A 25,595-nucleotide genomic window follows, 5' to 3' on the forward strand; every position below is an offset into this window, starting at 1 on the left:
AAATATGCCAGTACTAACTTACCTTTGCGTGGGTTGTTTATAGCTCGGATGTTCTAGGATAACAGCGCTAGATGTTTAACCGCATTGCTGGTCATGTTTGAGTGATGATTTGAGTCAAACTGTGTCACGCACTGTGCAAATGGATTAGGTTTTGCATGACCATTTTGTAAACTAAACAAAGCTGAAACAAAATTTCAAGTTCCAAACACCCCTCCCACACTGACAGCCCCAACTTTCAATGACAATTCCCTATTAATATCCCAAAATATTAAATAGGTGCTACACACCATGGGGGAAGGCAACGCTCCGTAAGATAATTTCCGCCAAACAGGTGAATATTAATACTAGAGTGTCAAACAAACTAGAACATGTAGTAGCCAGGATGACTAAAGCTCTGGTTGGAGTTCCGGTCCCTAATCAACTTCTTATAAGACAGGCTATGGGTTTTGGTAAACCAGAGGCCACTCAGTCTCCACAGTCCTCCCCGGTGTCGGATCCTGTAGCAGTCTCCTGGGAGGTATTTGGGATTTTCTGCCTAAGATGCTTTTTTCACAACTGGCTGACATCTGTGGGGTTGCAAAAGATGTGTGTTTTGCCATTCGCGTCGATCTGTAGCTGAGCCCGGTCTAGCATGCTATTCCGAATCCCTTTGTAGCGCAACAGTATCTTCACATTGGTAAATTTCCTTTGGGTGTCTTGCACTGCATGAGTGAAAGATGGATATTGCAGTCCCCTGGGATTCGAGCGGGACCCTCTCCCTTGCCAGGCAGAGCCCCATGTCCCGGTAGTTTAATTGTCGGGCTATGAGAGGACAGGGTGGAGCCTTTAGGGATGGTCGCTGTCCAAGAGATCTCTTGGCACATTCTACAAAAAATGCCAAGAAGAATTCTGAGGTGTCAAACAGGTCCACCAGCAGCTGTTCAACGAACCTGTCTGGGCAATCCATGGCAGTGGTTTCAGCTATCCAAGCAGTTTGTATATTGTTTCGACTGTATCGGGCTTCCAAATCTTCAGTCTTAACCATTGCCTGGGAGAGCTGCTTTTCTATTTTAGTCAGAAAAGTGGCATGGGTGGTGATTTTGTCTTCCAGGTCGGAGATCCACCGCTCTGTACCATCTCAGTGAGTTTGTCAATTTGAGTTGTCAAGTAGTCTGCACAGAGGGGCCGATGGTCCCCAAGCCACAGGAGGATCATGCTCAGCCCAGGAGTAGGCACACTTATAGCCCAGCTCCCACAGCGCCCGCCGGCCCGTCCACAGCTACCAGGGTGCGGTGGACTTCTGAGCGGCACTTATTGCCCCATGCTGCCTTCGTTCTCCTGACTCAGTGGGTGACCAGCTGCCTCAGGCTCAACTGCAGCCCATGTCGTCGCCAGGCCTCTGAGGCCGGTTCGATTTGCAGCTGCTCTCTGGGAGCGCCTATCGCACCTGCACGCCCTGTTGGTACCAGCACAGGCACTTCAGGGTGCCGACGAGTTACGCCCACCGCCGATGGACAAGGATGGGTCAGGACTGTCCCATTTGTGGGTAGAAGCGGCAGGTTTGGTCCTGGAACCATGCGCTAGATAGCAATTTGGTCACTAGCATGGCTATGCCGCCAGCATCAACCTACAGTTGATGTGACCTGGTAGAATGTCATTCATTCATTCATCTAACCTTATTTTCAGCATATTCAATAAAAACATAATTTTAATTCAAATTACAAGATCACCACGCCTAAAAATAGCCTTGTTGCTCTCACTCGCAAATATCTCTTCAGCCAAATAAGAACTCCCGGGTTCTCAAAACCGATGGAACTAAAAAAAGCTCTTAAAGAAAACATGAATTTGTTGGTAACTGATGCTACATTCAAATATACAAGAGGGAGTGAGAAACAGTTTTAATCAGAAAGTAGTTTACTCTCCCTAATGCAAAATAACTATGCTACTTTTTTCCCTGTCAATCTATTAAGGACCCTTAGCTATTCCCTCTGTCCCATAGCAATAGTGACTGGCTCTGTAATGCAAAACTATCTGTTGAAAAGGATGTCAAACTCTCACCCACAACGTGTTTGTCTCAGAGTGCGAGTGTACATCCACAGGCACGGCAGTGCTGTATTGAAGGGGGGACCAGTAGGTCGGTTGGAAAAAAAAAACTAATCTGAAGTGCACTTACGCTGTCCCTTTGCCTCCCCTACTGTCCCTTACTGGTTCCATTTACGGCGTGAACAAGCTCCCTTGGCTACACTAGCTAATGTTCCCTAACACGGAACACTCTAACTAAAATAGTGTGAAGGTGGGTACATTAACTTGATTCTGCACTGATTTAACAACATTTAGAAATAAACCCTTTCATCAATAAGCACATTTTTACCAGAGTGCTGACGTTTTTCTTTCTGATAAAAGAAAATCTAAATCATTATGAGAAGACAGAGTTATGTATTCGTCAGAAAAAGATTAAAGATACACTTATTATTGTGTTGCGCCTAAAAGCATGTCCTCTGTGATTCACGATCTGCTTCTCTAACAAATTGAACACAGTTCCCCAGAATCTATTTGACTGCCATTTCTGGGTTGCTGTTTGTGTGTCAGGCTAGTCATGGGTGACTGAAGATGTGATTGACTTTTCAGAAAACCTCATTTGTTTTTTAAGGCTTGCCTTGAATTCATTGCAATATCCGTTATGCTCCAAATGCCAGTTTTTATTCATAATGCAGACGTCTGCCTTTCGGCCAGTCCTCCCATTTCATCTCCTTCTAACAAAGTTAACCCTTCCACAGATTCCCATGTTTATCTGCCAAGATCAGGATGACTAAATTCCCTATAAATAGCAGGCCACTTAGCTTTTGAATTTTTAGATCTGACTTGAAGAGAGCTCTGTCTCACCATTCTCATGTAATAAAAAAAAAAGATTAAATAAAATACATATATACATTCAGTGAGGCTTTGGGCTAGCTCTCTGAATCTTTCTATCATATTTTACTGTTACAGTCATTAAAACCAACACGGGTTTCTAGACCTTCTCTAAGTAAACCTGGCTGTAGGAGCACCCATACTGTTCTGTTAAAATTATATGTGATATTTAATTTATTTTTGAATTTATAATGTACATTTATTATTGCAAGTATATGTCTGCCATCTCTAGATGGCATGTTTCCTTTTTATTTTTGGGGCAAATGCTTACTTCAAAAAAGTCCAACTTATGGCTTTACCAATGCCATGTCTTTTATTACTGTTGTCCTGGTTAGTAAAACATCCTAATCACAGCAATAAAGTATGCGAAATACCTTGTTTCTGATGGATAGTTATCTGTCATTTTTCACCTTTAGAGTGTCTCAGGCCCTAGACTGGATTTGGAGATTTTTGATGCAGCGCTCCAGCGTACGGTTAGGTGACGTTGTGCAACACTCTGGTGGCTCCGTACTGCTCCAGCAGTGACAGAGAGGAGTCGCATGTAATGCCAAGTGGATACAGTGCTCTGCTTCTTTGTTGATCTTCCAAAATTCTTCCATCATTGGTAGAAAACGTCACCACTCAAAAGGAAAGGATTCAAGCCGTAAAAGACTGCAGGAACAAGATGTCAGTCACAGAGCTTCACAAGTGTGTGTTTGTGGTTCTTTGACTCCAGATACAACTCTAGGTCTTGTGACAAGTGTGCCATTATGCACCAAAGGAGTTCCGAAGTGGACGGTCATGCTGTTATCAAATGTAAGAGATTGCAGTCAAGCACATATCCTGCTTCGCATTTCAAGTTGCGGGCCTGGTTGTAGTCCTGGTCTCGTGGCTGCTCCCATATAAATGTTCACTTAGTGGTCAAAGTCATATGGTGAGTGGAGGTTGAAGTCTAGACATGAGTGGAAGACGGTTACATGGGACTAGACCCCATCACTCAAAGTCTACCAAGAAGATGTGGGAGCTTCAAGATAGAGCCTGCATGACTACAGTATCACCCGAATCTGATCTAACCTGGCCCTCGAGCACTCAAATGTCCTGAGCCACCTTCAACCCAGTAGCAGATAGCGGCCTACAAAGAGACCATGTGCCTTCAGGCGCCACAGATCCACAGAAGTCTCCAGTCTGACTTTCACCGATTTTGTTTGGCCTAGACAACATTTGTCCTCTTGGGACCCACTACTTGCCTACTCTGAATCTATACTAGCATCAAAATCGATGCCGGTTCCTTCTGAACTACCGTTGTCTCTGCTGGTGCCGGATAACAATCTGATCTGGACACTGGTCTCCGACTCTGAACAGATATCAGCTCACACCAAGCCCATGTTGTGCTACCAGAACACAAAGGTGCAACCAGTTGTTATGCAGCCTGACTCTAATTCAAGACCATCACCATCGCGACTGTAGTATCAGAGGCTTGAGGCTATCTTTGGTTCTGATTCTGATCCGGTTCAGGACGCACCTAATGTCCCTTCGGAACCTGATGATGATGTTGGAAGGGTACAACTTACTTGCACCTCATTATAGTCATTATATATTTCGACATCCACAATGCCAGTGGGCTAGATGCATCTCCCAAAACTGAGCTGCACTTGTAATTGCCCAATGTTGAGACAAACACAAATGTGTTGACTGGGAATCTTCAACCAGCTTCTACTAAGCCATTGCTGCCTTTCAACTAAGACGTTACTGAAGCCCTTATGGCACCTTTGTCTAAGCCACGCGCATGCCCTCACTCAGTCGACCTGGTGATAGGTGACACAAACCCTTTCCTGTTGACTGAAACTTTTTAGACAAAAATCCTACACCAGAAAGCCTGATTGACAGACATCTAAAAGTAACGTCAACCCAAATTTCTTTCTGATCAGTCCTCGGGATACAGAATCGAGAAGAATTGATGCCTTCGGAAAGCAGATTTTTCTTCAGCTAGTTTAGCCCTAAGATCTATTTACACAATCTATCTTCTGGGAAGATACACCCATCCTTTGTGGGATTGGCCAGTGAGATCTGGCCTGCCGTCCCCCTGGACTTCAGGACCTTCCTGCCCAGAGGATACACAATATCCAGAGTGCTGCAAAGTAAGTTCTCTGAGTTGACAAGGATTGTACAGGTAGCGCTATTGGCACTAGTGGCATGCTCAGATACCTGGATGAGATATGCTGGGTTTTCAGGTGACTGAGAAGTGACCTTAATTGGCATGCGCTTTGATGGCTCCGGGCTGTTGGGTAAAGGCTGATTTAGCTCTGGAATATCTTAAAGACAATCACTCCACAGATAGGTCCTTGCGGCTGTTATATCCACCTAAGCAGTTAACACATCAATACAGGAAGTTTAGGGCATATTCCAAGGGGCTAGTTTAGAAACAACTCTAGCCTTCCCAATCTGTACCACAGCAACTGATCTAGCCCATGCGAGGCTGAATTCATGGAAACAGCCAGAGCCGCTGTCACCAGCAGGGAAACAGCAATCCTCTAATTCTTCCTTCTCTACTGCAGCAGCAGGCAAGCAGCTTTAGTTTGATTTCACAGGCCATGCTTGGCCGGTAGGAGGCAGAATATGGCATTTCCTCCCCATCTGGAGATCATTCACATGTGTTTCACAAATTGTTCACAGGGGCTATGCCACACGACCCCATCTTCCGCCTACGCCAAATAGACTCTCGAGTACCTCTCCACAATCCTGTTGGAGGACCTCAATCATTTGTTATCCAAATATGCCATGGAGCAGGTACCAAACTCTGAGAGATGGAAATGTGCTATTTGAGCTACTTGCTACTACAGAAGAAGGATAAAGGCCTCAATCGTCTCTTGGATCTCTGCCAGTTAAATATCTTTTTCGAAACTTCTTTCTTATAGCCATACAATAGAATCACTGAATACCAGAGGAAACAAGCTGAGCATTTGTTGTCTGGTGGATCACAATTGGCATTTACATCTCAAGGTTGCAATAGGCATCTTCAACCATTGGGGTTCACCCTTGTTAGATCTGTTCACCACTGTAGAAAATGCATAGTGTCTACAATTTTGCACGTTGAATATTTCTACATGGCATTAGTTCAGATACATTCTGGTTGCACATTTCCACCGTTACCTCTTCTGCCTTAAGTTCAATGGATGATCAGGACAGATCATGTGCAAATCATCCTAATAGCCCTGGACTGGCTAAGAGAGTGTGGTAGACAGAGCACATGAGCACTTGCCTGCAGATCAGGCTGCCACTTCTGTAGAAACTCTCACCTCTACAACCAAAACCACCATGATTAGAGATTGAATGGTGGAAATTGAAAGCTTGTGACTTGCTAGTTGAGATGATCGATGTCATCCTTGCAACCGGATACCCCTCCACAAAATCTGTTTATGCTGGACGCTAAGTCAAAGTTGTTTCCTTGTGCAGTGCCTGAAATATTGACCCTTTACAAGCCTAGCTTTAAGATGTGCTTTACTTTGCTCTTTTGTTAGCCCAGCAAAGTGTTGTAGCGGACACGTTGAAAGGTTATCTTTCATACCTTTCAGATTTCTCTGTTTGCCTGATCAACCATTGTTGTTTAAGTCTGCAGTTGCCATGTATTTAAAAAAAGGTTTCACTCTCATGCTTGCTCCAAGCCATTTGTTATGTCACAATAAGAGCTGAATCTGATCTTAACCTTTTTCATGTGTACACCCTTGTAGCTGATCTTTGACGCTTGACTCTAAAGACCGTCTTCCTCAGTGCGATTTACATGAGCACATCCGGTGAATGAACTACATGTGCTTTCGGTGAAAAGCACCCTGTACCACCTCATTTCTCAATTGCTATTGAGGACCAAGGCAGCTTTTCTGCCATAGTTCGTGACTGCCTTCCCTGCTGGTCAATAGATTACTCTGCCCGCCATTTTTTGCTCCACCTCACCCCTTCAAAACACAGGAGAGACTCCATTGACTTATCCCTAAGGGGGCGGTAAGCTTTTACATCGACCGCAAAAAAGACCATTGCGTGGATGATCAGCCCTTTGTGAGTTTCTCTGGGTCAAAGAAAGGTAAGACTGTGCAAAAGATGACCTGTCAATGTGGGTAGTCCTTTATTTTATAATCTGCTACACACTGGAAAAGAAACAAGCTCCTAAAGGCCTGCAGACCCTCTCCATCAGGCCCAGTTACGCCGCTAGGGCACTGGTACATGAGGTACCTGGTTAGGAAATCAGCCAAGCAGCTATGTGGGAGTCGTACATACATTCACTAAATAATACTGTTTTGATAGACAAGTCTGGCAGGAAGGTTACTTCGGTTCTGCAGGACTTTTTGGTCTGAGTCCACTCGCCATAACCCTACACCTTAGAAGGTGTTGCTGTGGTATTTATTCTTATCATAAGGAACCTACAGCTAGGAGTATCCATCAGAAGAACAAGCTACTTAACCTTCAGTAATGCTGTTTCTGGTGGAAACCATATATATCTACGATTCCTCACTGCCCTCCCACCATCTCGTTCTGTCAAGAGGCCTCTTTAGCATATAGAAAGGTCCCACGTTAGAATCAGGCACCCAGGTCCGACTCTTTGTTCGGTGCTGCCCATCTGAGGGCGTAGAAGGAGAAAGGTAATCAATTTGACATCAGCTCACAGGGTTGGCGCTTATATGTGACTCCACTCTATCACTTTCTGGGTGGTACACTGCTTCAGAAATCTCCAGGTCGTCTGTGCCTTATATAATTAAGGTGAGGAATCTGTGGTAAATAAAGTATCCACCAGAAAGAATGTTACCATAGGTAAGAAACTTGTTATTTTAGTCCTGATTTGCATGTTTAAATCGGTGAATTCTTGAAGTTGTTGTCTCGGTTGTTGACACTTAATGATAATAATTTGTGAAAAGAAAACCATGATAGGATGCATGTCGTACGTGGATCAGTCCGTTATGTAAATCCTAGAGGCATGCAAGTACGGCATTGCTGTGCTGCATGTGAGTGATTATAGCAAAAAGGCCAAGAAAAGAATGCGGAGGCAGAGAACACTTTATTGGTAACTTGTATGTTTGCTGTCTGTCCTTGTTATGAAGTGGTCTTTGTGAGTGAATGTTGTGCTGCCTGGTGTCTGTGATCGATCCTAGGAAACTACTTTTTTAGGTCTCGCTGAGCCAGCGCATGCGTTGCTCTGCGAGACATTTAGTAGGTGGGTTTTCAAAGTGCTACCCCACGCTTTAGCTGGCCTAGCGCTTGCGATCACGCGAGCGAGCACGTGCGCAGCCGGCATCTGTCTTTCACGGGTCATTAAGCGTGTGGACGCTGCAGCTGCTTTCACTTTTGCAGCCGCGCGCCCACTCGCTCCGCCCTGTCCTTGTCTAGACTGCCTCTCTCCTCATGCGCTCAGCGCATCGCTCGTGGGCACACAGAAAGAGTGTGGACGCTGCAGCTGCTTTCACTTTTGCAGCCGCGCGCCCATGCTTCACTCGCTTCCTCATACTGAAAGTAAAGCTCTCGGGACTCACCCTCAAGTCACTCCTGAACAGCGAGCACCTCCTCCCTCATAGCTTCTATCGCTGCGTGGTAGCACATTCTTCATTTGTTGTTAACGCTGAGCGCGGACGGCAACAAAGCAGAAGTATTTTAACTTCCAATAGCAACACGTTCTGTTCTCGGTTATTGGCTGCTGTGAATCAAGCACCACATGATCTCGGCCGGTCAGGTGATTTCACAAGACCCGGCAACTCCGAGAAAGGGAAGCATTTGAGCGAGGCTGGTGTTTGGGGTGCATTGGACTGCGACTTCCCTGCACTACACTACCATGAGCCCGGCGCGGGTCCTGTGGGCAGTGGGCTTGACGTGCTGCATGGGTGAGTTGTGTTTTTCAGTGCATTTCTCGAGTTTTTCTAGGGTTTGTTCGTGTGAGGATGGGTGGCTCAGGATATCTGCGGCAGTACGAAAACCCAATGGAATATCATTTTCTCTAGGAGTCTGTTGCTAAAGTTAATACTGACTTTATTTAAATAATTTTACTTTCTATTATTTTGCGTGCCTGACAACTTCTGATGAGTTTGTCTCATAGACAAGCTGCCACGAACGGAACGAACAATGCAATCGGTCCTCCACCCTTTTTTTTATACCAATCTCTATATATTTTTTTTGTTATTTTTTTTTCCTTCGAATATATGGACTTTCCTACCCCTGGCGTCGCCCACCTGTGTAGATTGTAATTGCATTTATATAGCGCTTACTACCTCTGCTGGCACGTAAGATCTCATGCTGTTACAGACGGAAAACCCCTGGACTAAACTGTAAAACCATGTGTATAACACGTACTATTCCAATGAAACTTCGTCGAGTCACTTTAGCTCCGTTCCTCTTCCTTTACCACTCCCACAACACTGCTTCAGTAGCTTCATGCCCCTTAATATCCCGTGCCTCCCACTTACCCCTCCCACAACATTGCTTGCAGGACCCCACCACCCCTCCGAGGCCACTGGTATTTTGCTTGGTTTTTTGTTACTTTACTGTTTTGCTCGTATTTTTGTTACTTTACAAATGCTTTTCTTTATATAGCGCACCTCAGCAATGGGCTACATTGTATTTTTTTTCGCAAGGGCTCTTGTAACAAGCCTTATCTAGCTCATGCTGGAGATCCGCTTTCCTCTCGGGTAGCATCCCCCACATAAAGCAGTGTGCACACTCTAACACCTCTCAAACTGCATGTGACAGGCAGAGAGCTAGCTAGCTGTCCGTGGATTCCTCCTTAAGGTCTGTGGCACGCATTTACAGCAGCAGACTGTGTTCTCTGTGTCTGTTTGTTTTATCCCAAGGAAACCACCTTCGTTGTTTCGGGGGCTTGTGTACTGTTCACACTTGTTTTTACAGCCCTACAGGCGGCCAACATAATGATACCAAGCTTACAGGCAATTCTTTTGACTGAATATCCTTTCAGACCGCTCACGGGGTAATGCGCCCCCCTGCAGCGCACTCTGTGTGACACAAAGGTTCTACTTTTAAAGGGGCAAACTGAATGCAATTCAGTGGAGAAAACTGGTTAAGTGACATTTCATTTCCATCACTGGCAAACGGCAAATTTGCAAGGTTGTGTTCCGATGCATTTGGCTGCATTCACATGCAGTTTATGATATCATATCTGAGGATCCTCGTGTGTATCCTGAATGTGTCTTTCTAAGTTTTGGAAACATGACTGAGACCCATAGTAAGATTCGCTAATGCCATTTGGAAACAAACCTTTTACATAAATGGTCTTGGAGCGTTGAGTTTTTTATTGAAAAAAAAAAGATATTTAAATCCTGTGCAATAGTACAAGAAAACTGATAGACTGCACACTTTTTGTTGATGAATTTGGAGTCAGCAGTTCTAGACCTTTGTTGTAAACTGGACTTAAATTAAATGACCTAGGGCAGGTCATCTGATCTTACACCGCGTCACTTCCTTTATCGGCAAAACATTCAGAAAGAGAATCCACCTTCTGCATGATTTTTAAACCTGTACAGTCCCAAATTTCTTCACAGACCTTCACCTTTGTGAAGACGAGACGCAGATCACACGCACAGATTGGTGCAGTAGGCACTCCGCCCACAGAGCAAGCTCATGAGAGATACAGGCTCGACACCCAGTGAGCTGCTGCATCTGCAACAAGAATCAACTCATTCATACATTTGTCCAGTTCCTTTATGCTACATAGAATAGCATTGCTAACGGACGAAGTAACGGAGAAAATGTTATCAAAGAACGTGGAGTGATAGCGTTTCTTTTATATAGTACTCGCAGGCTACCATATAAATCTTGGTGATGACATTTAGTTATGCTAACATTTAACCATTTGGCTCTTGAAATGTGATATTCAAAATGTTTGTGTGTGTCTGTGTGTAAAAAACGAGGTACCAAGCTCTGTGGTTAAATCCTGTTGAAGGACACTCACTCTCGATTTCTCTACTTCTCATGTTTTGCACCTGCTATTTAAGTAATGAAGTTTAAACACATGACTTGTTAATAAAAAAAATAATATCACTCCTTTGTCACTTATATCCTTTTCGTTATATCTCTTAGCTCCTTCCGTGTTCACATCACTCTCACTCCCTTCTCCCTCACATGATTTTATCTCCTTTCTCTCTCACATGATTTTATCTCCTTTCTTTCTCTCGCGTCCATTTGTTTCCCATCTTTCTAAACTTACAGCCCCTGCACTGACATCCATAGAGGTGTTAAACTATCTTTCTTCCTTGCTGATTATTTTGTCACTTTTTGGGAGGCATTTCCTGTAGTTCATTTAACACCTTGCTGTCCTTGTTCTATCTGCGCCTAAAGGTTAGTGAAGGCTCCCTCAGTTTCCTTAATTCTCCAGTGGTAGCTGTGGTTGAGCAGGCGATCAGGTGGTGTGATGCTTCATTTCAGATGCAAAGTAAATTAGGTTATTGCCTTTGGTATAGGTCAGCTTCCAGTCTGTGCTATTTATCGTACGAAACCACGACAAACGGAAGTGTAGTTCCAGAGATATGACTCGGATATGCTTTACATAGTGTCTTCTAACATAACAACCATTGGCATAGCCAATAGGTCTCGCCTTTAGGACCTTATAAGTGTTTAGCCATGCAACAGTTGATGTTGTTGCACCAAGGATATTGTGCTGCATGACTAAATACTTATGAGGTCCCAAAAGCGAGACCTATTGGCTATGCCAATGCTTGTTCTTTTGTGTAAGCACTTCTAGAGACTTCATGTGCTTTCAAGCTGTCTCGCGTGTACTTCTCTCGCCCTCGATCTGCTGCTGCTTCTCCTCGTATGCGTGTTGTATCCGCATCCCACCTTCCCCTGTGTTGCTTCTGTGTTTTCCTGCCCTCCCCAATGTTGCTTCTGTGACTCCGCCCCTTCCCTTGGTGCCTTCATGTCCTCCCGCCATCCCCATGTTGCTTCCATGTCCCACCGTTCTCCCCGTATTGCTTCTGAACCCGCTTTTGCTTAATCCCTGTTGCTTCTGCTCCTCCTGCCCACTTTGAAACAAAATTAAGAGAACGCTTTTGTGCATTTTATTTCTAGCTACCGCAAAAACATGCAACTGCATAATTTTCTAGGCACACGCCTGTATTGTGTGTGCACCTACAAAATTATGCCAGTAAGAGTATTTTTGTATTGTTTTATTTTAGCAATGCTGCACAGCCTCGATAGTGCTCTGCCGCGTGGTTAAAACCGTTGGCAAAGCCCTTAGGTCACAAAGGCGTGACGCAATGTTTTTACCAGTGCTTGTTAGGTTTACCTTTAGGAATTCTAGTATGCCAAAACCTAATGGAGGTATTATTGGCTGTATGCAAGAAGTGGAGTTTCTAGTTTTGCGATTTGTTGAGCCTTTTAGCTTCTTGCTTCACAAGTGGAGAAGGATTGCTTTTTTACCCTATTATTTCAACATGATCGGTGTCTTCATTGGTTTAGTATCAATGGCAAGTAAATTAAGCTTCTCTCATAAATCCTTAGAATAAGACACTGCAGTAACTTCTGGTTGTCGCATTGCTTTGATTTGTTGTATGGTTTCTCCATTCCTCCATGAGAAAGTAAACTGTGGAAAACGTTTGCTAAGAAGGGTAAATTGAACTCACTGACTTTGCTACTAAACTGTCTTTGTCCAGAATGATGTCACCTAAAAAGCTGAGAACACTTTAAAACGGTATCCAAAAAACACATTCAGTTTTAAACAATTAATGAATAACCAATGTTTACTTTTTCCATTCGTCCATGTGTCTAGCTGCCCAGTATGCTAGGTTTTGCTTTATTCGCCAGGGTATGCTCAGACGTGGGTCCCTTGCTCACTTTGCCACTGGATTCAAGCTAGCCTGGCTGATGACGGCTGAAATGCCAGAAACCGGTCCTAGGAATCTTGTTTTCGGTCCAGGGAAGGCATGGCTTGGCAGTTCGGGCTGGACTGTTCCCAGTAGGCACAGGGTCAGACTGATTTGCATATGGCCATGTCTGAACTGGGGTGGCAGAGTGAGCTAAAGAATGATGATGGATTAAACCCAGATCAGTAGACTGGGGGTGAGTGCTTGCAATGTTCAACACTCCGCCCATCATCCCCTTTGGTTTTGCTGTGTGTGTAACTAGATCAGTAGCTAAATGCTGCTGGCCATAAACACAGAACTGGCTGAAGGTGTCATACGAAACCTGGATCATCTTGCATAGCGCAGGTGTCCACATTTTATTTTCTTGTATGTGAGCTATGCATGTGTGTATGTGTGCTTCTGTGTGGTGTACATTAATGATTGTACAAGACTAGCGATCATAAGTATTGTATCTACCTGCAAAGTGCTACCACATCCTCTGAACAAATAGATGAATTCAGTATCAAAACAGGAACATAATGATCATACATGTATATAATATATAGGCACACACACATACATAACCTCACCAGGCACTCATTCTTGAATATATATATATATATATATATATTCATTGGAACTTGTAAATATAGGGCTACAAGTCTTATAATGTCTGACTTGGGATAACTTGAGACCCTTGTGCCTAACTACTTTGCGGGCCTGTTTAGTACATCAGCCTTAGGCCTCTTAGTGTACACAGTTCTGAATTGTACATCGCCCAGTGCTCCGTTTATGCGCAACACACAGTGATCACCTCATGGACTAAGTGGGCAGTGCTCTTCAGATGTGCCTCAGCCAGGGCTCCCATGAAGCACTTCACCCAGTACTCCCCTTAGGTGCATCATCCATGGCCCCCTCAGAGGTGCATTACCCAGTGCACCCCTCAGGTGTGTTTACTCAGTGCCCCCTCAGGTGCAGCTGCCAGTGCTTTTCTATAGTTCATTTACTGCTGGTCCACTGCTGCACATCCCCCAGTAATGCTCCGGTACCTCACCATGTGCCCCTTGTGCTTATTAGGTTACACTCCCCAGTGCACATCATCCTGCGCTCTCAGCTAACGGAGTTATGCGTGACTGTTCTGTGTGCATTGATACCTATATGTTTGATGGTCTGCGTGGATGCTGTATGTCTGCGTGATGTCATGGAACCATGTGTCTGTGGGTGCATATTTCTTTTTGTATGCTCTATTTGTGCATGGATATGTGTGGGTTTAAGTCTATGTGTACATGTGGTCCAAAAACGCCAACTACAATGGCTTTATCAATGCTTGTTCATTATCAAGCCAATGTTTCTCAAACCATCACACTGTCTTTTATAACCCACGGCAAGCGTTAGCCTTTGTATGATTGTAACCACAGCAAGGGCAAAACAGTTATTTGGTATGCAGATTGTTGAAAGCTAGGGTAGTAGCTGTTTCCTTTTTCTGTAAACAGTCCGTTTTATAATGTACACTGCAATCCACGATCAGAAACCTTTTGGAAAAAAAATCCTGATTGACTGTGGTGCACAATGTTGCAAAATGCTCATTGGTGCAGTCCCATGTCAGGCGCTCTCAGTAAATTGTCACTTACTTATATTCTTATTCTTGTTTATTTATTGGCAAAAGGAAACAGTTTTGTCCCCAACGAGGCCACTCGCACAGAAAAGACGTTTTTTTGTTCTTTTAAAATAATATGTAACAGATACGATTTACAAATTATGAAACTACTTTATTCTTAAGAATGAAAACAATTTGTTGTGGCAGTGGTTCATTCACTTATAATATATTCTTGTGCTACTCTGTGATAAAGCTATGGGTCCATTGCGTTTTGTTATTGAATCCACTTTTTCAGATGTTACTGGGATAAGAACCAAGGGGAGTTGGGAACTACACAAGTGCACACCAATGCACGTAGTTCTGTTTTTGCTCATGTTTTGCATACGTTCGTTTATATAAGACGAGAACTGTGTTTTCTAAACCTTCATTTTTAAAAATAATTATTTTAGTACTGGGTGTCAGGGCTCAAATGTATCCATTGTGCAAGATCACAAGACAAGAACAACAGATTTTGTTTACATGTAATCCTTGTATAGAGTGTATCTCAAATGAAGAAAGTAAATTCTTAATTTACAGCATCCTTTTTTCACATGACTAGTGCATGAACAGAGAATGTGCATGTATATATATATATGTGTGTGTGTGTGTGTATATATATATATATATATGTGTGTGCGTGTGTATATATATATGTGTATATATATATATATATATATATATTCACTGAAAAAACCATAGGTTTCACACACGTTATAGTTAGGAATTAGCATTTAAAAAACCTTGCAAATTCACTTAAAAAAACCATAGGTTTCACACATGTTATAGTTAGGTGGATATTTCACTCGTAAAAAACCAATGAAATTCCCCCGTTATAGTTAGTTCAGCTAACTATAACTCGCGCGCCCGCAATCCACTGCTCATGACGTCACATATTACATCACTCATGACATGGTCAGTGGCATCACTCATGACATCATCCTTGGGATAGAGTGGCGGTCGCGCGAGTTATAGTTATCTGAACTATCTATAACGGGGGAATTTCATTGGTTTTTTACGAGTGAAATATCCACCTAACTATAACATGTGTGAAACCTATGGTTTTTTTAAGTGAATTTGCAAGGTTTTTTAAATGCTAATTCCTAACTATAACGTGTGTGAAACCTATGGTTTTTTCAGTGAATTTGTACGTTTTTTTAAATACTAATTTATTTATGTATTATTATTTTTTTTATATATTTATTTTACAATAAACTACGTATTTTTTTTTTTTGGTTTTCACCGTGCGCGCACCCCCGCGATTTAAAAAAAAAAAAAATCTGCCTTCGGGGTCCTTCAGGGACCCCCTGACAAAGGCTAGGGGGTCAGGAACTCTCTACCCTGCCCCCTTTTCACGTTCGCCACCTTTTCACGTTCGCCACCTTCCTTTTTCACTCTCGCACTGAAAACAAACAAAATGGCGGCCGACACTTCCTGATTTCGACCGATTCGAACGTTGACTAACATGTAACCACCAATCAGAATTACGCTCGCGCACGTTAGGGAGCTCGCACCCTGCACGCGTATAGATATTGATATGCTTTTAAATGCTATTTTCTCAGGAAATACTGAACAGATTTACACCAGACCTGCAAAAGGCACTTCCTTGACCTTATGGCTACCTCTCTGCCAAATGTCAAGTAATTCTGTTCAGCCGTTCGGGCTGTAGCTGTGTCTAAAGGTCCTATGGGAAAATGCATGGGGAAAACGCGTTTTGGGACCCCCCTTTTATCTCGGCCCCTACTTGACGAATCACCCCGAGACTTTCAGGGTAGGAGCTGAACGGAGCGCCCCATTAGTTTTGAAAATTTTGCGAGGATTCGTCAACCGGCGCAAAAGTTATTCAAAATAGAATTTTCAGATTTCCTATGGAAACACGATCCTAACTATAACTATCTACTGGCGACTGCCAGTAGATAATATATATATATATATATATATATATATACACACACACACACACGCAGGTTACAAGTAAAAAACCGAGAAACCACTGATGTTAACAACTTATGGCCATTGAAACCATAAAGCACACACCAAATGAAATGCTTGGCTTCACTCATAATAATTTTTTAGATAAAAAGATTTTTCTCTTTGAGCTGGTATAGAAGATTATGTCACATCAATAGCCCTTATGTCATTCACCCACTTGCACACTTACAAACTCAATTGTGAACACCCCACGTGAAATGTTGGATAATTCTCAATAAAGGAATCCTATCTTTAGTAAAAAAACATCAGTTGAAGTTTATTAACATATTAAAAAAATCCCATGATCAAATCACATCAGATAAAATAGTCACAGACAAATGACTAAGGATCATACCTCAACCAAGACAGTACAATAAAAATATATGTTATACCTAAAGACACACACAATTGTACAAAATAGGTACTTTTGGTACAAATAAAAAAGACAATAAGACATGTAAACAGTTATATAATAGGAGGAACAATGACAGACACCAAAATTGTGTCTTGGATGTGTGAATTTGTAATTACGGTAAGCAGAGACAATATGGTGACAGTACACCCTAGTTACTTGAAGTTCTGTTCCGAAACAAATTCCACCCAACAACCTATGCGTCGACGCGTTTCGGTGGTGTACAATGATAAAAACCACCTTCCTCAGGACTGACAAATATAATCCTCCACAGAATAACTTTAGCAATAATTCCTAAACATAATTCCGTGGAGGATTATATTTGTCAGTCCTGAGGAAGGTGGTTTTTATCATTGTACACCACCGAAACGCGTCGACGCATAGGTTGTTGGGTGGAATTTTGACACACAGACACACACACACACACAGACACACACACACAGACACACACACATACACACACACACATACACACACACACACACACACACACACACACACACACACACACACACACCCCGCCCCCCGCCCCCCCCCCCCCACTCTCTCTCTCTCACGTACTTATGCCTATTTATATTAGGCCATTTGAATTCAGTTTGAGGTTTTTCTGTGTGGTGTTTTTGTAATTCTGCCTGGTGATTTTCTGTAGCTATTTTATGTTAATTACATTGCAATACTAATGCTATGGCACTTTTCCTGCTGCATAATCTTATTGTAAGGCTATGGTAGATTTATTTTTATAGGCATTCGATGTTCATCTGTCTCCATGAACTACTTTGTATCTAAACAATGTTTAGACAGTTCACTAAACATTGCTACTCTCCCTATTTCAATTTCAATTGATACGGAACATGTAAAAGGGTGCCTATGTCTCCATGTATCTTCTGTGACATGATTTTATACTCTTGGCATAATGCCAACTGTTGCCTCTCTGGGTAATCTGATTATCTCCGATTAGGTAGCATGTAATTGAAGTGGCGAGCAGCTTTTTCATGGTAAGCTTTATCCTGTTTCCAGTAATGTAGAACCCAGACTATCACATTTGTTACAGTATAAGATGAGGGTTATTACTTTTATGACCGAACAAACCACGTATAAATAAAACAAGTTGATTGATAGGTAATTCTATTAAAGCACTGAGTTTTCTGTTCTGTTCTCTGTGTAATCCAAGTCTCAGCAGGTTTGTTCTGGTTTTTGGGTTTCTGTACACACAGTTTTATCACACAGCATTATCGCGGTCATGGGGACGTTTGTCACAATTATTTCATAAAATGTCCCATCACCGGCATTGCAGTCCCTTTAGCGATGCACATTGGTGGCAGGATCTTATTTTACTGCCATTGTTGCCGTGTTAGATGGCTTTTGTGCCACATCAACACATGAAAAGGACTCCAAATTGAGCACACAATTCAAATACGCATATATACTCATGCAAATATAGAAAGGGATTCTGGGTCAACCCTCTCTCTGTTGGCTTGTTTGAGTGAGCTGGCTTTCTGCGTTGGCTCACTGAGCTGTCCATCAATTTTTGAATCATCCCATGCCTCTTTTTACGATCGTACACAGATATTTTAATTATATAAGCATTGAGAAAGAACATATACATTGGATACATTTATTCAAAGAGTAGGGGATGATAGGCTGTGGACAGCAGCACTAAGCTGCTATGAAAGAATCATCTGCGAAGAAGATGCCTGTACTAGGACAAACGTTGCGTTCTCGCCTTCGGAACATAAAGTGAGCCATTTGCACAAAAGGTCTGCTCAGGAGCCCGCATGCCAGGGAGAGAGATGGTTGGGCTGAGATTGGCAGCTGGTGACATGCCGCTGATGTAGATTTCTATAGCTGTAATAAGTGGTAGCCATCTTCTACCCCTTTTGAAAATGGCCACCATTACCATCAGAAGAATACCTTCTCTGGCGCACTGCAAAAAAGAAGCTAAAACCTTCTTAATGAGCAAATTCCTCCAATAACGCTCCCTTGGTGCACATTCATATGACCTACTATTTGTATCAACTCTCACTCATTCCAATGTCCCCTGTACCAGTTTTTGTACACATCGTTTTCGTCCTATTGTTATCAAATCGCCTGCCGATCATGGAACAGTTTTGACACTTGTATATATCCACGGCTTTGCCCTACATTTGTCATTTCCCCAACCCCCATCCCTGTATTCTGCCCACGCAATCTTGTACTTGGATCTGTACCATTTATTATATAAATGTTCTCCTTGTGCTCTATTGTACTCAAGTCATCGCTGATTTTGGAACTGTATGGACTCTTGTATATAGTCACGGCTTTGTTCCACTATTGGCTTTTGCCTATCCCCCATCCCTGTACTTTGCCCATACCTTCATGTATGTAATGTACTTTTCCTTATAAAGCGCTCCGATACACTAACGGGTCATTTTCGCGCTATATAAAACTTCAAATAAATAAATTATTGATGCTGTACAAACTGGTGACCAGGCTTTTGGATGTTCCTGCCAAGTATTTTTTATTTTTTTATTTATTTTATTTGAAAGGTTTTGTACAGTGCGAACAAGACCCTTGCGGGTATCGGAGCGCTTTACATGGCTTATATAGGTGATAGACATGTACAACAAGTCCCCACAATGCAGTCACTGGTATCTAAACACTTTTTACCTGATGGCCACATTGTTTTCCACAACCCTTTGAGAGAAGAGCAGGTCTGTGGGCTAAGAAATATTAACAATGAGTGGGACAAACTGCACATTTAGTGGTTAATATCGCAGCAGCCCCTACCTGCTCTTACCTCTTGAGCAGGGCTTGTGATCCAGTAAAGACGGCTCGGTGCTTCAAGACACACACTAGTATTGATGAATTACTAGGGCTGATTGAAGTGGTAGTGAGATTAGTTTGAGATTCAAAAAAGTATTGGTGCCATTTTCCCACCATCATCTGTGGGTTTGATTTGCACACAGGGGATGGTGACTACACGCGCAACATAGGCCAGTACGATTCAGGAAACTGCTGCAGTGACACAAGTGGTTGTAGTATGGGTGTTGTGTCAAGTGATATGTACCATTAATATTAGAGTGTATCTATGTCATCATTGTGGGGATTCTAGAATGTGGGGCTCACTGGGCATTTGCTGTCCAGCTCTGGTCTCAAGCTGTCGTGGGTCCTGTACATGGAAATAAACCTCGTTTGGAAATACTTCTACTTGTCTGCTGTTTCATCTATTCTCCCATACAACACTGGTGCTATTGGGTTTGACATAAGAGCGACAATTGTTTTGAACAATTATTCTTTCTATCCGATTTCTTTTTTTTTAAATTATTTTTATTAAACAAAAGAATCGACATTACAATGTACAATTTATCATGACATTGTTAGATTCGATACAGATCTTACATTTCAATGCCAATCTGATGTTTTGGTTGGTAACGTTATTGTGGCGATGGGAGATCTTCCTGGGGTGTTGACACTGGGGGAGTACAGATATTACCACGATATACATTCCAATCAGACCAAATGTGGGACCACTTTCTTGGACAACCCCTAGACACATACACCGTCTTCTCCCGGAACATACACCAATCCATGTCCCTTTTTCACGCTGACACTGCCGATGCCTGTATAGAACCCCACATCTGGGCAATATTTCTCTTTGCAACCATCAACCCCAAAGTGACCCATGTAATCCTTTTGTTGTTAAGATCTGTCGGCTCCCACACATTCAGGAGACACCACTTGGCCTCCACGGGATTAGTGAGGGCAAGGACCTCATGGTGTCGTATATTTTCTGCCAATGTCTCTGGATATGTGGACATTCCCAAAGGGTATGGAGGAATGTGCCGTCACTGTCACAGCCCCTCCTACAGTTTCTATTCTCAGCCTCCCATCCGATTTCAGTCTAGAATTGTTCGCGTTCCATTACGGAAAGCGTGAAATACAATAATTGTAAATGGCACTACCAGCACAGCCGCATTAGCTGAAGACGTACAACACAACTTCGCTGTGTTAACACGCATTAAACTTAAGCGGAACAAAATATTTACTCTTCCTAGGGTTCCCTTAGGATGGGCACGTCTAAGCATCCCATCCGCTAGGCATCACCACTCCTCTATCGGAGGATCTCGTTAAAATCTGCAGATCCGTCAGATCTGGCTCCCCACGCGATCCTGCTTCCCCAAAAAGGCTGAGTGACAGCATAGAGACACTGGAACCTTACATCAGGCATTTGCTAGATGTCTCCTTTCGATCCAGTTCTCTACCTGTGGACTGGAAACAGGCTGTGGTGCTTCCCCTCCGCAAGAAGCCTAACATTGGCCTCGATAAGCTGGATAACTTACGCCCCATCTCTCTCCTGCCATATTTTTCGAAGGTAGCAGAGAAGGTGGTAAATAAGCAGCTAATGAAATATGTGGAGGACAGTAACCTTCTTCATCCGACTCAATTCGGGTTCCGGCCACGCCACTCCACCGAGTCTGCCCTTCTTAGGGCCTCCGAAACTCTCAGGCAGGGTGCTGACGAGGGTCAAACCATGGCTCTCATCCTTTTAGACCTTAGCGCGGCGTTCGACACTGTGGCACATTCCATCTTGCTACAGTGTCTGAGCAAAGGTGGGGGTGAGAGGGGCAGCGTTGAAATGGATTTATTCATTTCTCGCAGGCCGAGGCTTCCAAGTGAGGCAGGGTGACTATTACTCTGAGCGAATTGCTCTGGACCAGGGGGTGCCGCAGGGCTCGTCCCTGAGCCCAACACTTTTTAATCTCTACGTAGCCCCGATTGCCTCCTTGGTAGAGAGCTACGGCCTCCGAATGGTTTCCTATGCCGACGACACGCAGTTGGTGATCTCCCTGTCGCGCGCACCCGATCTTTCGGCGGACATCTTCAGAGCCTGTATGCAAGACCTAGCTGCCTGGATGTCCGCAAACTGCCTTAAGCTTAACGGAAATAAGACCGAGGTGCTTGTCGTAGGGGGAGACCGATCGGCGTGGACGTCGGCATGGTGGCCTCCATGCCTTGGCTCAACACCTATCCCATGCCTGAAAGCAAAGAACTTGGGCATTTGGTTCGACTCCGACCTGACCTTCGGCCCTCAGATCAACCGGGTGGTCGGATCATGCTTTGGGACCCTCAAAAGTTTCAGGAAGGCATTGAAGTTTTTACCTGTAAAGGCCCGTCAAACCCTTGTGCATGCACTAGTCACCTCAAAGATGGACTATGGCAACCTCCTCTATCTAGGGACTCCGAAGAAGAATCTGAGCCGTTTACAGGTCTTACAGAATGCCGCTGCTAGGCTAGTACTTAGACTACCCAGAAGAGCCGCATCCTCGGTGGCCCTTCGGTCCTTGCACTGGCTCCCGATCAGAAGTAGGGTTGATTTCAAATCACTCTGCATGTGCCATCGGATCATCAACGGGAGGTCTCCTCTCCCTTTGAAAGGACTGCTGACACCTTATGAACCGTCCCGCTCCCTCAGATCTTCTGGCTCGGGACGCCTTGTTGTCCCCAAGGTGTCCAGAGCACGGATGGGCGGAAGATCCTTTAGGTACCTTGCAGCCGTCAGATGGAACACATTACCCTTAATATTGCGTCTCGAACCATCTGAACTAATCTTTAGAGCCAAGCTCAAAACTACACTATTCGAACAGTAAAGTATTCCACTTCTGTAGGTTCCAGTTAGCAGCCGCTCCTTAGCGCGGGGACACGCCGCTGTGCGTCACCAAGCGCTTTACAAAACTCCCTAAATAGAAATAGAAATAACGTGGCTTGCTCGTAGGCAATATTGCCTAAACGTTTTTTTTTGTTAGAGGGGAAAGTGGATATCCTGGAGCCTTTGGCTTGTGGAAAGTGGCAGAACATCTCAGATCCCCCAGTCATAATGAATTGCGTTATCCTCTGAGGTACAAAGAAACCACTTATGTTCTATTTTGTGAGTAAGTGACAAAAGTAAAAGTCTCTGAAGCAAAAAGAATCTACTGACCAAGTAAAATAGTGGTACCATATATACCACTTGCTTCCCTTGTCACTGTGAAATGGCAGTAAGGAATGAACTTTGAACTGTTTCTAATGAAATAGAGAGCACACATATATAAATGCTCATGTTGTTTCAATTACCGTGGTTGATAAATGTTGTTCATTTATTGTGCGCATCACGGTTTTCATTAAAACTTTACCTTGCGTTATCTTTTCTATCCTTAAGCAGGTATATTAAGTGTGATACAATGAGCATGTAGTGTTAAAGGCAATAGGTCTCGCTTTTTGAACCTACTAGCTTTGTCAATGGTTTTGCTGTGCAGTATCCCTAAAAAAGAGAGAAAGAGTCATCTTGTAGGCATGCACACCAAGCATGCACATGCCTATAATATGAAGCAAGCACCTTTTAATAGTTTACCGATCCAAGTTGATTCGTAAAATAAATTATAACAAAAGTAGCTGCAGCATGTTGGGGAAGCAATGCGGGGGAAGGTGGCAGGGGTGGTTGGAATGAGGTTGGGGAGGGGATCAAGCCTTATGGCTAGAGCGGTTGACCTCAAAGCAGGAGAACCGGGTTCAAGTTTCGGCAACGACGCTTAACACCCTGTGATTCTGGGCAAAACACTTAATCTCCCCGTGCCTAACAAAAATGAATTTGTCCATCTGTAACGAAACTGGTGCGCATGTAAAGTGCTCTGATACCCAATGTCTTGGGTCTAGTTCGCACTATATAAAACGCTAAAGAAAAAAAATAAGAGAGGAAGCAGTAGAAGGTGCCGGTAAGTAAGATGGGGAAAGGGGAAGCAACCTGGACAGAAGAGCGAGGGAAGATAGTGGACAAGAACGCGCAATGTATGGCTAGGGGGAAGAAGCAAATGAGGGCGAGCATATTCTGGAGGGCGGCAGAGAAAGACCAACAAACATGCAGATGAGGGAGAGAAGTAAATGAGGAAGACAGCTGGAAAATACACGCACTCTTGTGGAGTGCTTAAAAAAAGAAAAAAAAAGTACCACCTGAAAACTGAGCAGTGGAAGGACACAAGTTATTCAGTACATTCTCCAGGAGAAGAACAAATGCACAAAGAGGAATTAAAGCCCACATGAGCTAACAAATAAGAACAAAGCAAATGAGAGTGAAAATGAAGGCAACCAATGGTAAGCAATAGGCATATTCTAAGGCCACTCTAACTTGACATTACATCTCGCAACAGACAGCACCTGGACAAGGCCTTAAAATGAAAGTGAAAAACCAGTCCCTTTAAGATCTAAAAGTGTGTCTGAAAGATGCTAAACATTTTACCACAGCAGTAAATGAATGAAATGAAAAAGGGATTTCTGAAGTCAAGGGGCTATGCACAGGCTTGGAAGATGCTTGCGCATTGCGCTTCCCCCCTTGTTTTCTTTTCTTCTCCACTTCATTACCACTTTATCTTCTCCCATTAGCCACCAGCACTCCACTCTCTCCTCTCTCTTTTCCCCTGCTCCCTTTTAGTTCCTTCACCTCATCCTCAGTTCTTTGTGTATTACTATTTTCTTCAGCGGTATTACTTAGCCTGCCAGATATTTGCTTTACCTTACAGTGCTTGATTAAAATCCTGTGCAGTTTTGTTTTTTGTTTTTATGGTTTTATTGTTAAGAGAAGGGCATCTGTTCGTATGTGTTTTAGTTAAGTGCACTCACACCTACATTATGGTAAAGTTACATAACAAACAATTGCAAATAAAGAACAAAACACAGCCTTAAATTAAAACATAACTGTTTTACTCGGTCAAGTATTCCCATGGATTTTCTCAGGTTAAACTGATGAGAAACAATATTCCCACACTAGGCACTGGCTGGACACTAGCACTTAAGAGAATGCAAAAAGTGGAAACGATACTCGTAAAATTACTAGATTAGGGAGCTGAGGGGGACAAATCATGAGTGTTTTAGATGTAAGAACAGATTTAATTTCCAAATCATACAATTCTTTAACTTGCGCAAACAATCTTAACTGTTTAACTGCAATAAATAAAGTATGTTGCATGGCTCCGCACCCTGGGTGGTGCTGCATGCTTGTGCTGCTCACTCTTGGACCATTTAGTACCAGCCTGTGGTGTAAAGAGATAAAAAGTGAGATAGTAAACTACTTTAAGGTGAATGCAAAAACAGGGTGGAAACATAACATAACACATAACACGTGTATTTGTAAAGCGCACGTTCACCACTACGGGTATCTTGGCGCTGAATAACAGATGTTTATTGTTACCCAACTCAATGGTACTCATTTTATCGACCTCAGATGGATGAAAGGCTGAGTGGACCCGCCGGGATTTGAACCTGTGACCATGAGGTCGAACACAGGCCCCTGCAGCAGACGCATTAGTCCACTGAGCCACCAGACCCGGCTATTGGGATTTTGGGAAAGCATCTGGGATGTATTTAAGGCAACTATCAGTGGCTGCATAACGTCTAGAGGAATTTTGTAGAGGAAACATCTACCGCGGTCCATGCAGGTAACAGCGGTGGGGCCGTGTAAGGAGGGATTTCGAGGGACGATGCAGAGGGAAAATTAAATAAATAATTAATTTCCCATAGGCATCGTCCCTCGAAATCCCCCCTTACACGGCCCCACCGCTTTTACCTGCACGAACCGCGGCTGGGAAACACCTATCATAATGTAGGGCAGGGTTAGAAGTGGAGTTCCATCAGGAATACATGGAGAACTAGAACTGTCGCTAACAAGCTTCTGCTCATACAGACTAGACTGCCCATGCAGGATTATTACAATGAGCAAGGATACATCGCCAATGCTGCTTATCTTCAGATTTATGAAGAAAGTGAATATGCAGGGAAATGTTTAGCTTGGCAGACCCATGAGCTTCAATCACAGAAAAGGGTAACACCACTCTTTGATGAAGAAACAAAAACTCACATTGTAGATCTTGTTCAAATT

At 43.4% G+C, this 25,595-nt stretch overlaps 1 protein-coding gene across 1 annotated transcript in view; it reads left to right on the plus strand.

Annotated features, from left to right (window-relative positions):
* The window catches only part of ARFGEF1 (ARF guanine nucleotide exchange factor 1), a 1,069,199-nt gene that overhangs the window by 132,604 nt on the left and 911,000 nt on the right, over window positions 1–25,595 (plus strand). The window lies entirely within an intron of this gene.

The sequence above is a fragment of the Triturus cristatus genome, chromosome 5_1 (genome assembly GCF_964204655.1).
Source record: "Triturus cristatus chromosome 5_1, aTriCri1.1, whole genome shotgun sequence".
Lineage (NCBI taxonomy): Eukaryota > Metazoa > Chordata > Amphibia > Caudata > Salamandridae > Triturus > Triturus cristatus.